This window comes from Somniosus microcephalus, unplaced genomic scaffold (assembly GCF_052327205.1).
Source record: "Somniosus microcephalus isolate GS21.2 unplaced genomic scaffold, FLI_Smic_1.0 unresolved_chr9, whole genome shotgun sequence".
NCBI classification, from domain to species: domain Eukaryota; kingdom Metazoa; phylum Chordata; class Chondrichthyes; order Squaliformes; family Somniosidae; genus Somniosus; species Somniosus microcephalus.
The window spans coordinates 5,113,605-5,129,135 of NW_028225187.1; the positions used below are offsets into that span (position 1 = coordinate 5,113,605).

General features: G+C 44.9%; 7 non-coding genes across 7 annotated transcripts; 3 read left to right on the forward strand and 4 right to left on the reverse strand.

Moving 5' to 3' along the window:
• Positions 1-1,695: 1,695 nt before the first annotated feature.
• trnas-aga (transfer RNA serine (anticodon AGA)) lies at positions 1,696-1,777 on the reverse strand. Its single transcript has one exon. It is a non-coding gene; the product is annotated as a tRNA-Ser (tRNA).
• A 1,932-nt stretch (positions 1,778-3,709) lies between these two features.
• On the reverse strand, positions 3,710-3,791 carry trnas-aga (transfer RNA serine (anticodon AGA)). The gene has a single exon. It is a non-coding gene; the product is annotated as a tRNA-Ser (tRNA).
• Positions 3,792-3,919: 128 nt separating this feature from the next.
• Positions 3,920-3,993, forward strand: trnan-auu (transfer RNA asparagine (anticodon AUU)). The gene has a single exon. It is a non-coding gene; the product is annotated as a tRNA-Asn (tRNA).
• A 1,703-nt stretch (positions 3,994-5,696) lies between these two features.
• Positions 5,697-5,778, reverse strand: trnas-aga (transfer RNA serine (anticodon AGA)). Its single transcript has one exon. It is a non-coding gene; the product is annotated as a tRNA-Ser (tRNA).
• Positions 5,779-5,906: 128 nt separating this feature from the next.
• Positions 5,907-5,980, forward strand: trnan-guu (transfer RNA asparagine (anticodon GUU)). The gene has a single exon. It is a non-coding gene; the product is annotated as a tRNA-Asn (tRNA).
• A 1,703-nt stretch (positions 5,981-7,683) lies between these two features.
• On the reverse strand, positions 7,684-7,765 carry trnas-aga (transfer RNA serine (anticodon AGA)). Its single transcript has one exon. It is a non-coding gene; the product is annotated as a tRNA-Ser (tRNA).
• Positions 7,766-9,881: 2,116 nt separating this feature from the next.
• Positions 9,882-9,955, forward strand: trnan-guu (transfer RNA asparagine (anticodon GUU)). Its single transcript has one exon. It is a non-coding gene; the product is annotated as a tRNA-Asn (tRNA).
• The last annotated feature ends 5,576 nt before the right edge of the window (positions 9,956-15,531 follow it).

The window sequence follows — 15,531 nt, forward strand, 5'->3', positions numbered from 1 at the left end:
TTTTAATTTTTGCAAACTCATCTATTGTTTAAAAATGGAGTCTTTGATTCCGTGAAATGAACAGTGGTGAGCATACTGCTGCTGCCTTCCTGTTTCCAATGGGAACAATCGCTTCATCGATCAGTCTTCTGCCAGGCAGCATGGATATTCTACATCCCTTATACCAATACTCCAAGTGCAGCGTTCTTGCATTAAAATCCAGCAGGAAAATCGGCCACAGTGGATAATCCATTCTGAAAACCCTTTTCTACACTTTCCTCAGGTTTACACATACATGGATTAGAATGGAAAGCTTGCAACTATTACAATTGCCAGAGAACTGCAGCTTCCTTGCATCGCTCTGCACCCTGATCACATGACAACAACCAACCAATCACATAGAGTGGCGCGAGAACACCCCCATTGAATGTGTCCAATCAGGGCCTGAGGATTGAACTGCTCTGTCACATGCAGTTCCAGTACGTTGGAGGACTCAGCTGTGAGCGGATGACTTGTTGCTGTCGCTAGCGCCGCGGCCGGGAAGCGAGCAGCCCCTGCAATCTCTTGTTTTCAGCCAAATGCTAGATGTATGAATTTCTAATGACAAAATCTTTGACGCTAACTGATTTGGTAGCTGTATTTGAATGCGGTTTAGTGGCTCGCACGGGCCTTGTGATTTTCTTTTTGCGTACGGTTTGCAGTGTGTGATCGCTTTACAATTTGCGACTGAAATTAAATGCAATATCTGATTCAAATTGTTGCTTCATATGGCGTTCGGTCAAATTGAGGAAATTCGACACTACGAACGGCATTCAAATCGCCTTTTCTCTTGTGTGCTGCTTTTGTCCCTTTGTATGGCCGCGTGCCTCAGGGAATGTGGTTGGAGAATAAACCTTTGGCTGCATTGTTTTTCCTGCTGGTTGTCCATCCAGCTAAACATAGTTTTCTGTGGTGAAATCAATTCAGCAGACGCTACGAAGGAAGAACATATAAATTCTTTCATGGCTTGACTGGGCGGATTCTGAGAGGTTGTTTACCCTGGATGTGGAGCCCGAACTAGGGGTCAAACTTTCAGAATAAGGGGCCGGCCATTTAAGATTGAGATGAGGAGAAATTGCTTCATTGTAAGGGTTGTGTATCTTTGGAGATTTCTAACGCAGAGGGATGTGGTGGTTCAGTCGTTGAGTACATTCCTAACTGAGATGGATATGTACATTACGGAAATCAAGGTATATGGGGCAAGGTCGGTAATTTTCAGTTGAGGTAGAGGATCAGCCATGATCTTATTGAATGGCGGAGCATGATCGAGGGCCGCATGGCCAAATCCTGCTCCTATTTCTTATGATCTAATGCACCGATTTAGGCCGGCGGTGTTGAGAACTGTGGCTCGTCTGCCTTAGTTCATTAAATAAGCATCGCAGTAGGAAGCAGCATCAACTGGAAGATGGCTGCGTGGAAGACGTGCGTTTTCTTCAATGGGTTGCAAAATAAAATATTTTCGACGGTTAAAATTGCTTTGACGGTTTCAAGAGCGTTAAATAACGTAGTATTCTCCTTTGGCTTAGGCCTCTCGTAATGTCATAATGGGGTGAAGTGCTTGTTATACTTTCTGCTTGAAACTTTGTTTGATTGTAGCTTTGAATCTCGGCAGAGGAACCGAAAGGCAGCAGTTCAAATTAACTAAAAACCAATCATTTGGGACGACGTCCTCGGTGCCGCAGTCGGCAGGATTCGAACCTGCGCGGGGAAACCCCAATGGATTTCTAGTCCATCGCCTTAACCACTCGGCCACGACTACCCTGACAGTGGTTTGGACCCACGCAGCTTCTCATTTGCTTCGAAATCGGTGCCTCTGCTGTGAACACTCTGGCACATAATCACATGGGTTCATGTGGAATAATTCCAATTGCAAACATTTTCGTGTCTGTCTCTGTGGCGCAATGGGCCAACGCGTTCGGCTGTTAACTGTAAAGGTTGGTGGTTCGAGCCCACCCAGAGATGTGAGTAACTTTTAATTTTTGCAAACTCATCTATTGTTTAAAAATGGAGTCTTTGATTCCGTGAAATGAACAGTGGTGAGCATACTGCTGCTGCCTTCCTGTTTCCAATGGGAACAATCGCTTCATCGATCAGTCTTCTGCCAGGAAGCATGGATATTCTACATCCCTTATACCAATACTCCAAGTGCAGCGTTCTTGCATTAAAATCCAGCAGGAAAATCGGCCACAGTGGATAATCCATTCTGAAAACCCTTTTCTACACTTTCCTCAGGTTTACACATACATGGATTAGAATGGAAAGCTTGCAACTATTACAATTGCCAGAGAACTGCAGCTTCCTTGCATCACTCTGCACCCTGATCACATGACAACAACCAACCAATCACATAGAGCGGCGCGAGAACACCCCCATTGAATGTGTCCAATCAGGGCCTGAGGATTGAACTGCTCTGTCACATGCAGTTCCAGTACGTTGGAGGACTCAGCTGTGAGCGGATGACTTGTTGCTGTCGCTAGCGCCGCGGCCGGGAAGCGAGCAGCCCCTGCAATCTCTTGTTTTCAGCCAAATGCTAGATGTATGAATTTCTAATGACAAAATCTTTGACGCTAACTGATTTGGTAGCTGTATTTGAATGCGGTTTAGTGGCTCGCACGGGCCTTGTGATTTTCTTTTTGCGTACGGTTTGCAGTGTGTGATCGCTTTACAATTTGCGACTGAAATTAAATGCAATATCTGATTCAAATTGTTGCTTCATATGGCGTTCGGTCAAATTGTGGAAATTCGACACTACGAACGGCATTCATATCGCCTTTTCTCTTGTGTGCTGCTTTTGTCCCTTTGTATGGCCGCGTGCCTCAGGGAATGTGGTTGGAGAATAAACCTTTGGCTGCATTGTTTTTCCTGCTGGTTGTCCATCCAGTTAAACATAGTTTTCTGTGGTGAAATCAATTCAGCAGACGCTACGAAGGAAGAACATATAAATTCTTTCATGGCTTGACTGGGCGGATTCTGAGAGGTTGTTTACCCTGGATGTGGAGCCCGAACTAGGGGTCCAACTTTCAGAATAAGGGGCCGGCCATTTAAGATTGAGATGAGGAGAAATTGCTTCATTGTAAGGGTTGTGTATCTTTGGAGTTTTCTAACGCAGAGGGCTGTGGTGGTTCAGTCGTTGAGTACATTCCTAACTGAGATGGATATGTACATTACGGAAATCAAGGTATATGGGGCAAGGTCGGTAATTTTCAGTTGAGGTAGAGGATCAGCCATGATCTTATTGAATGGCGGAGCATGATCGAGGGCCGCATGGCCAAATCATGATCGAGGGCCGCATGGCCAAATCCTGCTCCTATTTCTTATGATCTAATGTAGCGATTTAGGCCGGCGGTGTTGAGAACTGTGGCTCGTCTGCCTTAGTTCATTAAATAAGCATCGCAGTAGGAAGCAGCATCAACTGGAAGATGGCTGCGCGGAAGACGTGCATTTTCTTCAATGGGTTGCAAAATAAAATATTTTCGACGGTTAAAATTGCTTTGACGGTTCCAAGAGCGTTAAATAACGTAGTATTCTCCTTTGGCTTAGGCCTCTCGTAATGTCATAATGGGGTGAAGTGCTTGTTATACTTTCTGCTTGAAACTTTGTTTGATTGTAGCTTTGAATCTCGGCAGAGGAACCGAAAGGCAGCAGTTCAAATTAAGTAAAAAGCGATCATTTGGGACGACGTCCTCGGTGCCGTAGTCGGCAGGATTCGAACCTGCGCGGGGAAACCCCAATGGATTTCTAGTCCATCGCCTTAACCACTCGGCCACGACTACCCTGACAGTGGTTTGGACCCACGCAGCTTCTCATTTGTTTCGAAATCGGTGCCTCTGCTGCGAACACTCTGGCACATAATCACATGGGTTCATGTGGAATAATTCCAATTGCAAACATTTTCGTGTCTGTCTCTGTGGTGCAATGGGCCAGCGCGTTCGGCTATTAACTGAAAGGTTGGTGATTCGAGCCCACCCAGAGACGTGAGTAACTTTTAATTTTTGCAAACTCATCTATTGTTTAAAAATGGAGTCTTTGATTCCGTGAAATGAACAGTGGTGAGCATACTGCTGCTGCCTTCCTGTTTCCAATGGGAACAATCGCTTCATCGATCAGTCTTCTGCCAGGCAGCATGGATATTCTACATCCCTTATACCAATACTCCAAGTGCAGCGTTCTTGAATTAAAATCCAGCAGGAAAATCGGCCACAGTGGATAATCCATTCTGAAAACCCTTTTCTACACTTTCCTCAGGTTTACACATACATGGATTAGAATGGAAAGCTTGCAACTATTACAATTGCCAGAGAACTGCAGCTTCCTTGCATCGCCCTGCACCCTGATCACATGACAACAACCAACCAATCACATAGAGCGGCGCGAGAACACCCCCATTGAATGTGTCCAATCAGGGCCTGAGGATTGAACTGCTCTGTCACATGCAGTTCCAGGAAGTTGGAGGACTCAGCTGTGACCGGTTGACATGTTGCTGTCGCTAGCGCCGCGGCCGGGAAGCGAGCAGCCCCTGCAATCTCTTGTTTTCAGCCAAATGCTAGATGTATGAATTTCTAATGACAAAATCTTTGACGCTAACTGATTTGGTAGCTGTATTTGAATGCGGTTTAGTGGCTCGCACGGGCCTTGTGATTTTCTTTTTGCGTACGGTTTGCAGTGTGTGATCGCTTTACAATTTGCGACTGAAATTAAATGCAATATCTGATTCAAATTGTTGCTTCATATGGCGTTCGGTCAAATTGAGGAAATTCGACACTATGAACGGCATTCAAATCGCCTTTTCTCTTGTGTGCTGCTTTTGTCCCTTTGTATGGCCGCGTGCCTCAGGGAATGTGGTTGGAGAATAAACCGTTGGCTGCATTGTTTTTCCTGCTGGTTGTCCATCCAGCTAAACATAGTTTTCTGTGGTGAAATCAATTCAGCAGACGCTACGAAGGAAGAACATATAAATTCTTTCATGGCTTGACTGGGCGGATTCTGAGAGGTTGTTTACCCTGGATGTGGAGCCCGAACTAGGGGTCAAACTTTCAGAATAAGGGGCCGGCCATTTAAGATTGAGATGAGGAGAAATTGCTTCATTGTAAGGGTTGTGTATCTTTGGAGTTTTCTAACGCAGAAGGATGTGGTGGTTCAGTCGTTGAGTACATTCCTAACTGAGATGGATATGTACATTACGGAAATCAAGGTATATGGGGCTAGGTCGGTAATTTTCAGTTGAGGTAGAGGATCAGCCATGATCTTATTGAATGGCGGAGCATGATCGAGGGCCGCATGGCCAAATCCTGCTCCTATTTCTTATGATCTAATGCACCGATTTAGGCCGGCGGTGTTGAGAACTGTGGCTCGTCTGCCTTAGTTCATTAAATAAGCATCGCAGTAGGAAGCAGCATCAACTGGAAGATGGCTGCGCGGAAGACGTGCGTTTTCTTCAATGGGTTGCAAAATAAAATATTTTCGACGGTTAAAATTGCTTTGACGGTTTCAAGAGCGTTAAATAACGTAGTATTCTCCTTTGGCTTAGGCCTCTCGTAATGTCATAATGGGATGAAGTGCTTGTTATACTTTCTGTTTGAAACTTTGTTTGATTGCAGCTTTGAATCTCGGCAGAGGAACCGAAAGGCAGCAGTTCACATTAAGTAAAAATTGATCATTTGGAAGGACGTCCTCGGTGCCGTAGTCGGCAGGATTCGAACCTGCGCGGGGAAACCCCAATGGATTTCTAGTCCATCGCCTTAACCACTCGGCCACGACTACCCTGACAGTTGTTTGGACCCACGCAGCTTCTCATTTGCATCGAAATCGGTGCCTCTGCTGTGAACACTCTGGCACATAATCACATGGGTTCATGTGGAATAATTCCAATTGCAAACATTTTCGCGTCTGTCTCTGTGGCGCAATGGGCCAGCGCGTTCGGCTGTTAACTGAAAGGTTGGTGGTTCGAGCCCACCCAGAGACGTGAGTAACTTTTAATTTTTGCAAACTCATCTATTGTTTAAAAATGGAGTCTTTGATTCCGTGAAATGAACAGTGGTGAGCATACTGCTGCTGCCTTCCTGTTTCCAATGGGAACAATCGCTTCATCGATCAGTCTTCTGCCAGGCAGCATGGATATTCTACATCCCTTATACCAATACTCCAAGTGCAGCGTTCTTGCATTAAAATCCAGCAGGAAAATCGGCCACAGTGGATAATCCATTCTGAAAACCCTTTTCTACACTTTCCTCAGGTTTACACATACATGGATTAGAATGGAAAGCTTGCAACTATTACAATTGCCAGAGAACTGCAGCTTCCTTGCATCGCCCTGCACCCTGATCACATGACAACAACCAACCAATCACATAGAGCGGCGCGAGAACACCCCCATTGAATGTGTCCAATCAGGGCCTGAGGATTGAACTGCTCTGTCACATGCAGTTCCAGTAAGTTGGAGGACTCAGCTGTGACCGGATGACTTGTTGCTGTCGCTAGCGCCGCGGCCGAGAAGCGAGCAGCCCCTGCAATCTCTTGTTTTCAGCCAAATGCTAGAGGTATGAATTTCTAATGACAAAATCTTTGACGCTAACTGATTTGGTTGCTGTATTTGAATGCGGTTTAGTGCCTCGCACGGGCCTTGTGATTTTCTTTTTGCATGCGGTTTGCAGTGTGTGATCGCTTAACATTTTGCGACTGAAATTAAATGCAATATCTGATTCAAATTGTTGCTTCATATGGCGTTCGGTCAAATTGAGGAAATTCGACACTACGAACGGGATTCAAATCGCCTTTTCTCTTGTGTGCTGCTTTTGTCCCTTTGTATGGCCGCGTGCCTTAGGGAATGTGGTTGGAGAATAAATCTTTGGCTGCATTGTTTTTCCTGCTGGTTGTCCATCCAGCTAAACATAGTTTTCTGTGGTGAAATGAATTCAGCAGACGCTACGAAGGAAGAACATATAAATTCTTTCATGGCTTGACTGGGCGGATTCTGAGAGGTTGTTTACCCTGGCTGTGGAGCCCGAACTAGGGGTCAAAGTTCCAGAATAAGGGGCCGGCCATTTAAGATTGAGATGAGGAGAAATTGCTTCATTGTAAGAGTTGTGTATCTTTGGAGTTTTCTAACGCAGAGGGCTGTGGTGGTTCAGTCGTTGAGTACATTCCTAACTGAGATGGATATGTACATTACGGAAATCAAGGTATATGGGGCAAGGTCGGTAACTTTCAGTTGAGGTAGAGGATCAGCCATGATCTTATTGAATGGCGGAGCATGATCGAGGGCCGCATGGCCAAATCCTGCTCCTATTTCTTATGATCTAATGTAGCGATTTAGGCCGGCGGTGTTGAGAACTGTGGCTCGTCTGCCTTAGTTCATTAAATAAGCATCGCAGTAGGAAGCAGCATCAACTGGAAGATGGCTGCGCGGAAGACGTGCATTTTCTTCAATGGGTTGCAAAATAAAATATTTTCGACGGTTAAAATTGCTTTGACGGTTCCAAGAGCGTTAAATAACGGAGTATTCTCCTTTGGCTTAGGCCTCTCGTAATGTCATAATGGGGTGAAGTGCTTGTTATACTTTCTGCTTGAAACTTTGTTTGATTGTAGCTTTGAATCTCGGCAGAGGAACCGAAAGGCAGCAGTTTAAATTAAGTATAAAGCGATCATTTGGGACGACGTCCTCGGTGCCGTAGTCGGCAGGATTCGAACCTGCGCGGGGAAACCCCAATGGATTTCTAGTCCATCGCCTTAACCACTCGGCCACGACTACCTTGACAGTGGTTTAGACCCACGCTGCTTCTCATTTGCTTCGAAATCGGTGCCTCTGCTGTGAACACTCTGGCAGATAATCACATGGGTTCATGTGGAATAATTCCAATTGCAAACACTTTCGTGTCTGTCTCTGTGGCGCAATGGGCCTGCGCGTTCGGCTGTTAACTGTAAAGGTTGGTGGTTCGAGCCCACCCAGAGACGTGAGTAACTTTTAATCTTTGCAAACTCATCTATTGTTTAAAAATGGAGTCTTTGATTCCGTGAAATGAACAGTGGTGAGCATACTGCTGCTGCCTTCCTGTTTCCAATGGGAACAATCGCTTCATCGATCAGTCTTCTGCCAGGCAGCATGGATATTCTACATCCCTTATACCAATACTCCAAGTGCAGCGTTCTTCCATTAAAATCCAGCAGGAAAATCGGCCAGAGTGGATAATCCATTCTGAAAACCCTTTTCTACACTTTCCTCAGGTTTACACATACATGGATTAGAATGGAAAGCTTGCAACTATTACAATTGCCAGAGAACTGCAGCTTCCTTGCATCGCCCTGCACCCTGATCACATGACAACAACCAACCAATCACATAGAGCGGCGCGAGAACACCCCCATTGAATGTGTCCAATCAGGGCCTGAGGATTGAACTGCTCTGTCACATGCAGTTCCAGTAAGTTGGAGGACTCAGCTGTGACCGGATGACTTGTTGCTGTCGCTAGCGCCGCGGCCGAGAATCGAGCAGCCCCTGCAATCTCTTGTTTTCAGCCAAATGCTAGAGGTATGAATTTCTAATGACAAAATCTTTGACGCTAACTGATTTGGTTGCTGTATTTGAATGCGGTTTAGTGCCTCGCACGGGCCTTGTGATTTTCTTTTTGCGTGCGGTTTGCAGTGTGTGATCGCTTAACATTTTGCGACTGAAATTAAATGCAATATCTGATTCAAATTGTTGCTTCATATGGCGTTCGGTCAAATTGAGGAAATTCGACACTACGGACGGGATTCAAATCGCCTTTTCTCTTGTGAGCTGATTTTGTCCCTTTGTATGGCCGCGTGCCTCAGGGAATGTGGTTGTAGAATAAATCTTTGGCTGCATTGTTTTTCCTGCTGGTTGTCCATCCAGCTAAACATAGTTTTCTGTGGTGAAATGAATTCAGCAGACGCTACGAAGGAAGAACATATAAATTCTTTCATGGCTTGACTGGGCGGATTCTGAGAGATTGTTTACCCTGGCTGTGGAGCCCGAACTAGGGGTCAAAGATTCAGAATAAGGGGCCGGCCATTTAAGATTGAGATGAGGAGAAATTGCTTCATTGTAAGGGTTGTGTATCTTTGGAGTTTTCTAACGCAGAGGGCTGTGGTGGTTCAGTCGTTGAGTACATTCCTAACTGAGATGGATATGTACATTACGGAAATCAAGGTATATGGGGCAAGGTCGGTAACTTTCAGTTGAGGTAGAGGATCAGCCATGATCTTATTGAATGGCGGAGCATGATCGAGGGCCGCATGGCCAAATCCTGCTCCTATTTCTTATGATCTAATGTAGCGATTTAGGCCGGCGGTGTTGAGAACTGTGGCTCGTCTGCCTTAGTTCATTAAATAAGCATCGCAGTAGGAAGCAGCATCAACTGGAAGATGGCTGCGCGGAAGACGTGCATTTTCTTCAATGGGTTGCAAAATAAAATATTTTCGACGGTTAAAATTGCTTTGACGGTACCAAGAGCGTTAAATAACGTAGTATTCTCCTTTGGCTTAGGCCTCTCGTAATGTCATAATGGGGTGAAGTGCTTGTTATACTTTCTGCTTGAAACTTTGTTTGATTGTAGCTTTGAATCTCGGCAGAGGAACCGAAAGGCAGCAGTTCAAATTAAGTAAAAAGCGATCATTTGGGACGACGTCCTCGGTGCCGTAGTCGGCAGGATTCGACCCTGCGCGGGGAAACCCCAAAGGATTTCTAGTCTATCGCCTTAACCACTCGGCCACGACTACCCTGACAGTGGTTTGGACCCACGCAGCTTCTCATTTGCTTCGAAATCGGTGCCTCTGCTGTGAACACTCTGGCACATAATCACATGGGTTCATGTGGAATAATTCCAATTGCAAACATTTTCGTGTCTGTCTCTGTGGCGCAATGGGCCAGCACGTTCGGCTGTTAACTGAAAGGTTGGTGGTTCGAACCCACCCAGAGACGTGAGTAACTTTTAATTTTTGCAAACTCATCTATTGTTTAAAAATGGAGTCTTTGATTCCGTGAAATGAACAGTGGTGAGCATACTGCTGCTGCCTTCCTGTTTCCAATGGGAACAATCGCTTCATCGATCAGTCTTCTGCCAGGCAGCATGGATATTCTACATCCCTTAAACCAATACACCAAGTGCAGCGTTCTTGCATTAAAATCCAGCAGGAAAATTGGCCACAGTGGATAATCCATTCTGAAAACACTTTTCTACACTTTCCTCAGTTTTACACATACATGGATTAGAATGGAAAGCTTGAAACTATAACAATTGCCAGAGAACTTCAGCTTCCTTGCATCGCTCTGCACCCTGATCACGTGACAACAACCAACCAATCACATAGAGCGGCGCGAGAACACCCCCATTGAATGTGTCCAATCAGGGCCTGAGGATTGAACTGTTCCGTCACAAACAGTTCCAGTACGTTGGAGGACTCAGCTGTGAGCGGATGACTTGTTCCTGTCGCTGGCGCCACGGCCGAGAAGCGAGCAGCCCCTGCAATCTCTTGTTTTCAGCCAAATGCTAGAGCTATGAATTTCTAATGACAAAATCTTTGACGCTAACTGATTTGTTTGCTGTATTTGAATGCGGTTTAGTGCCTCGCACGGGCCTTGTGATTTTCTTTTTGTGTACGGTTTGAAGTGTGTGATTGCTTCACATTTTGAGACTGAAATTAAATGCAATCTCTGATTCAAATTGTTGTTTCATATGGCTTTCGGTCAAATTGAGGAAATTCAACACTCCGAATGGGATTCAAATCGCCTTTTCTCTCTTGTGCTGCTTTTGTCCCTTTGTGTGGCCCCGTGCTTGTCACAAAATCTTGGACGCGAGCTGGTTTGGTTACTGTGTTTGAACATTAATAAATAGATACAAAAGGAAAATACTGTGGATGATGGAAATCTGAAATAAAAAAAGAAAATCCTGGAAATACTTAGCAGTTCAGGCAGAATGTGTGGAGAGAGAAACAGTGTTAACGTTTCAGGTTGAAGACCCTTCGTCAGAACTGCAATAAGCTGGAGACCGATGTTTCTTGGAACACACCGATTGCAAATTTAATTAATAATTTATCCCAAAATCAACAGCACGAGTAAAACAGATCATTAACACATTGTTGCTTGTGGGACATTTTATGCGCAACTAGGCTGCAGCCTTTCCAACATTACAACAATAACTTCGCTTCAAAATGCTTCATTGGTTGTAAAGCGCTCTGGGACATCTTGAGGAGCTGAAAGGCACTAAGGCAATGCAAGTCTGATCAGAGCGTGCGAGCATGAGGTGAAACATTGCAAGTTGACAACAAATAATATCATGACAACCGTCGGCAGAATGTCAGTGAGAGGAAAGATATCGTGTTTGAGGGAAGAAATAAAAAATGGTAGAAAGAAAGATAATCATTTTCATAGGGACATATTGCAGAATGTTGCCAATTGTTATAATAAAATTCAGAGCATAGCCGGCACATTTGATCTTCCTTCTACTGCTCTCACAACTGAACTATTCCTGCCGCATTGAGATTGAAATTTACCATTAGTATAAGTGGAGAGAATATTAGGGGATATTTGCCCTCCTAATCAAAAGTTCCTCAGACTAATGGAATTTAAACAACATCTGACCCTCATCCTGATCATGGAGACCAGCTCACCACCTGTTTATAGATAATGAATATTCCCTTAACCTTGTCTTAATGTAAAGTTCACTGTCTTGCTAGGTCAGGTTGAGAATATATTCTTGTAATATTGAACCGATTGGAGTGCAGGAGCAGATGGGATCCGCTGTTCAACCGGGAAGTTTGGTAGGGCGAACGGGGAAGCGGCTGAGAGATGGTGGGTTTGAGAGTGGCAGCAAGCATGGCGCGGTCAATAGATTGTAAATAATGGAAGAAATGTTTAACCGAGGCCTGAGACGCTGGAACTCATAAAATAACGTTTTGCTGAAAATGACGGTGTTAAAAACAATATTTGGAAATGCGGGGTATTGAACCCAAGAATTCATACATGCATGCACTCTATCACTGAGTTACAGCCTCAGCAGATGTTTTGCTGTGATGTAGGACAGAAGGACCGGCAGTATTATTTTTCTAATCTCCCTTTGTGTTCCAAGTCTGTGCTGAAGTAGGTGAAGAGAAGAATTCTGGCCTCATCACTCCAGGAACAGAGAAAGGGGAAATGAGAAGGATGACTTGCGGCATTAATGTGCATCTTCCCTCAAGGAAAAAGTAGACTGAGAGGAGACCTCATATAGGCCTTTAACATTATCGAGGGGTTAAAGTATTACATCACAACAGGGGCCATTCGGCCTGTCGTGCCTGTGCCAGCTCTTTGAAAGAGCTGTCCAATTTCATCCAATAACCCAGCGTTCTTCCCACAACCCTGCGAGTTATCTTCAAGTAAATGTCCAATTGCCTTTTGAAGTTTCTGTCGAATCTGACTCCACTGCCATTTTAGGTAAAGTGGTCCTGCTCTTAACAACCGCCTGTGCGCCAATATATATTACACCCTTTACCTCTGGTTACCATTCCACTTGTCAGAGTATCCCCACATGCTCTATCATACCCCCTCATGTTATTGAATATCTCTATTAAGCCTCCACTTAAACGTCTCTGCTCCAGGAGAACAATCCGAGGTTCTCCAATCTCTCCACATAACTGAAATCCCTTAACCCTGGTACCATCCTAGTAAATCTTCTCTGCGCTCCCTTCAAGGCCTTGCAATTCTGGCCAAAGTGTATGTCCATAATTGAAAACAATACTCCAGCTGAGACTAACTAGTGTTTTAAGAAGGCTAAGCATAACTTCTTTACTTTTCTTCTATATTGCTCTATTGAAAAAGCCAAGCATCCCATATGCTTTTTAACAGTCCTCTAATCGTATCCTGCCACCAGCAAAGATTTGTGCACATGCACATCCAGGTCTCTCTGTTCATGCACCCGTTTAAAATTGTACTAAAATCTTTCATATTTCCTCTCCATATTCGTCCTTCCAAATATATCACGTCACACCTCTTTGCATTAACTTCCATCTGCCATGTGTTTTCCCATCCTTCTTGAAGGCGATCAGAGATTCAGCACCCACAACACCGACTGGCAAAGCATTCCTGATGCTCAACGCTCTCTGGGAACAGTAACACCGCCTAAAATCCAGTCTATTCCTCCCTCTGTGTCACGCTGAGAATATATTCTTGTTATATTGATTGGATTCGAGTGCAGGCGCAAGTGGGAGGTGCTGTTCCACCGGTAAGTTTGGAAGGGTGAACGGGGGAGTGGCGGTGAGATGGTGGGCGTGAGAGTGGCAGCAAGGAGGGTGTGGTCGATGGGTTTTAAGAAATGTAAGCAACAAAATTGTACAAGTGCTGGAATCTCTGAGGAAGTGAGACACAGCGTGTGTGGAGATGTGTGAGTGAATTGACATGTCAGCATTGAAAGTTAAAGAGTGGCATAAACACTGTCAAAGCTGGCCAGCCTGCACAGTTTAATGCTTTTAGCGACGAAATTTACAAAAGCCACAATATCTGGCAGCGGTAGGATTAACCACATAACATAAATCCAATAACCCTGGTACCATTCTAGTAGATCTCCTCTGCACCCACGCCAGGGCCTTGCCATCATTCCTAAGGTGTACACCCATAATTGAACAGTCATACATTTCGTCGCTTCACCAACAGCAGTAAACCGTGCAGGGTGAGCGGTTCTGCAAATTATCATGTCACTTCTTCACCATTTGCTCGTGGATGTCCATGCTATCCTTTCCATTCAGTTGTTACTGACAGGCTGAAAAGATTTGCAGAATTCCCTCTGGTCCATAATTGGCCTGAATCCAGCACCGGACACTACAAACACCGTCATCCAACCAACTAAATTCAGACCGTTCACTCACTCGTCTCCACAGCCGCTGTGGCTCACTTATTCAGATATCCAACACTTATACATTATCGTTTCTTCCATTTCTTACAACCACGACGTGCGTGGATTCTTTAGCGCAGGCAAGACCACTTATGGCCCAAGCACACAAGGTCCTATCCCACTGCGGGCCAAGAATAGAGAGGTACTCATCAAAGGCAGGGATGCAGTCAGTGCCCGCTGGAAGGAACACTTCGAAGATCTCCTTAACCGAGACACTTTTTGACGCGAGTGTGCTCAACTCCGCCCTGCAGCATGCTACCTGCCAACATTTCCGCTCAACCCCAGACCGGCATGTGATTGAAAAGGCCATCTGACAACTGAAGAACAGCAAGGCCTCAGGAGCAGATGGAATCCCTGCCGAGGCACTAACGCATGGCAGAGAAGCACTACTGGCTCGAATTCATGAACTAAATTCTCTTATCTGGAAGTGGCCCAAAGCGCTGTACAGCCAATGCAGTTCTTTAAAGTGTAGTTCCCGTTGTGATGTTGGAAATGCCGCAGTCATTATGTGCACAGCAAGCTCCCATAAGCAGCAATGTGATAATGACCAGATATCTCTCTTTTCCTTCATAATGTTACTTTAGGGATAAATAATGAATTAAATTTGCAATTGGTGTGTTCAAACATTCATCTATTTATTGACACACACATCTCCACGCGGGCTCTATCTCACTAACTCTGATTCCACCACTTTTACAATTTTGTTCCTCCTTGCTGCCACCATCTCACTGCGGCCTCCCTGTTTGCCCTTCCAAACTTACCGGTTGAACAGCACCTCCCATCTGCTCCTGTGCTCCATTCCGAGTAATATATCAAGAATATATTCTCAAGCTGACACAGCGGGAGGAATAGACTGGATTTTAGGCGGTGATACTTTTCCAGAGAGCAGTAATGCGTTGCACTCCGGTTTTGTGGGTGCTGACTCTCTGATCGCCTTCAAGAAGGATGGGAAAACACATGGCAGATGGAAGTTAATGCAGAGAAGTGTGACCTGATATATTTTGTTAGGGTGAATGAGGAGAGGCAATATGAAGGAAATAGTAGAATTTCAAAGGGTGCATGAACAGAAAGACCTGGAGGTGTATGTGCACAAACCTTTGAAGGTGGCAGGACACGGCTGTTAAAAAGCACACAGGATGCTTGGCTTTATCAATAGAGAAATAGAGAAGAAAAGTAAAGAAGTTATGCTAAATCTTCCTAAAACACTGGTTAGCCTCAGCGGGAGTATTATGCTCAATTATGGGCATACACATTGGGAAGGATGGCAAGACCTTGGCGATGGTGCAGAGGAGATTTATTAGAATGGTACCAGGGTTAAGAGATTTAGTTTTGTGGAGAGTTTGGCGAACCTGGGATTGTTCTCCTTAAAGCAGAGACGGTAAAGGGGAGGCTGAATAGATATATTCAAAAACTTGAGGTGATTTGATAGGTCAAGTAGGAAAACTATTTCCTGACAATTAGAATGGTAACCAGAGGTCAAAGATGTAATATATATTGGCGCACAGACGGTTGTTATGTGCAGGAATGCATTACCTCAAAAGGTATTCAGATTCGAAGCAACTTCAAAAGGCAATTGGACATGTTTTTGAAGAGAACTAGTCTGCAGGCTTGTGGGGAAAACGCTGGGGTGTGG